This window comes from Galeopterus variegatus, unplaced genomic scaffold (assembly GCF_000696425.1).
Source record: "Galeopterus variegatus unplaced genomic scaffold, G_variegatus-3.0.2 Scaffold651, whole genome shotgun sequence".
NCBI lineage: Eukaryota > Metazoa > Chordata > Mammalia > Dermoptera > Cynocephalidae > Galeopterus > Galeopterus variegatus.
The window spans coordinates 266,704-268,852 of record NW_007726762.1 but is presented as its reverse complement, the minus strand read 5'-3'; the positions used below and the strand labels follow the sequence as shown (position 1 = coordinate 268,852).

The 2,149-nt window shown below is 35.4% G+C and overlaps 1 protein-coding gene across 3 annotated transcripts in view; it reads left to right on the top strand.

The window, feature by feature from the left end:
- ZNF385B (zinc finger protein 385B) overlaps nt 1–2,149 on the top strand; it is a 317,580-nt gene that overhangs the window by 81,719 nt on the left and 233,712 nt on the right. The window lies entirely within an intron of this gene.

Below are 2,149 nucleotides of genomic sequence, written 5' to 3'. Positions count from 1 at the left end.
ATTTATTCTGATTATGTATTATTTTGAATGGCCACACATGTAGTAGAAAGAACAATCACCTAGTGATCAAGAATTGAAGTGCTAGAGGGGCCAGCCCGTGGCTCACTTGGGAGAGTGTGGTACTGATAACACCAAGGCCACGGGTTCGGATCCCTATATAGGGATGGTCGGTTAGCTCACTTGTGAGAGCGTGGTGCTGACAACACCAGGTCAAAGGTTAAGATCCCCTTCCTTACCAGTCATCTTTTAGAAAAAAAAAAAAGAATTGAAGTGTTAGACTGAACTCTGCCACTTTCTAGATGTGTGAATTTAGGGATCAAAATTTAACCACCTTTGAGTCTCAGTTTATACATCTACTTTAAAGAAACAACTTTCAATGCTTCTTATCTCTCATAGGGTTGTTATAAGTATTGAGATAATGAATGTGAAAATTTGTGAACTGCTATATACTTCTAACATTACTTACTACTTTAATAAGTGTAGTAATATGTTTTCCCTTAAGGCCTCAAGATCTTAGGTTTTAATATTTAACACTCCAAAGTGAAAAACAGGAAAGGTGGGAGGAAATAAAAGAAAAATATTCGTAAAAGAGGAATATTTCAAATAAACTTTGTACTGAAGTATAACATCACTCAGAAGAGTTTACAAATCATAAGTGTTTGCCTTAATGAATTATAAGAAAGTTAATACACTTAGGTAACTACTACCCAGGTAAAGAAATAGAACATTATCAGTAACTAAAAGGCCTCCTTGTGTTCTATCATAAACCAATAACTACCACCCTCTTTCCCAAAGATAATCAGTATTCTGACTTCTAACATTATAGTGTAGTATTGCCTGTCTTTGAATTTTATATAAGTGGAATCATACAATATGTATTTTTTTTACAAGACTTCTTTTGAGATGTTGTATGTAGCTGTTTTTGAGTAATCTTTACTACTGAATAGTATTCCATATTTCAAATATACCATAATTTATTTATCTACTAAGAAACACTTTTTCAAATTAAGGAAGTCCCATTTTACTTATCGTTTTCTAAGGTGTTTTTGTCAAGAATGGATGTTTCATTTTTTTAAATTATTTTTTCTATATTCATTGAGATGGTTGCATGATTTTTCTCCTTTATTTTGTTGAGAGGGTAAGAATTAGATTGATTTTAGAATGTTTAACCAATCTTCCATTCCTGGATTAAATACAACTTCATTATCAAAAGTAAATAGGATAAATCTAAAATTATTTCAAAGTAAAAAATCTTATTNTTCCATTCCTGGATTAAATACAACTTCATTATCAAAAGTAAATAGGATAAATCTAAAATTATTTCAAAGTAAAAAATCTTATTTAAAAAAAAAGGAAATAAGAAAGAAGGCAGAGCCATTTCCTATCAGCCAGGTTTAGTTGTAGTCAAAATTCACTTTAAAGTTGTGAGTTTCAAGCAAAATTAAGGCAAAATGAAAAGAAATCAGGAATCAGGTTTAGAATGATGGGGTAATCAAAAGCACAAATATGAAACATACACAGTCTGTTTAAAACCGTCAAGCCTCAGGAGTTCAAAATCAATTGACAAGCCATGAACTGCACTTTGGAAAGCATAACTGGGTGGAAGTCTTCAGGGTGGGAGGTGACTAGGATAAGAATCTCCTCGAATCATTCCGATGTTCTTTGCTAAAATAACAACAACAGCAACAATAATAACTGTTAATAAAGAAATGAATTGAAGAAGGCTTAGAATTTTGCTAGAAGCTCACAATGATTAGCATCTTCAACTGTCTTCTGAGTCTAAGACAAGCAAGAAACCAGGTCCAAGGATACACATATGAGGCAACTTCAGTTTAGGACAGAGTTTCTCTCTGGTGCTGATAGAGATAAAGAAACAGTTTTTGCAATAACTTTATCATATTAGAAGTATCTTCTACTTGCTTGAAACATAATTAGTTCCTTCTATATATTAAACCACTGACATGGGCCGGCCCGGTGGCGCACTGCTACAGTGCGCCGCTTGGGAGCGCGGTGGCGCTCCCGCCAAGGGTTCAGATCCCACATACAGGCCCGTTCCCGCTCACTGGTTGAGCGAGGTGTAGGAGCAACACCGAGGGTTGCGATCCCGTTGCCGGTCCCGGTCCGGTACAGGCGCGACACTGAGGGTTGC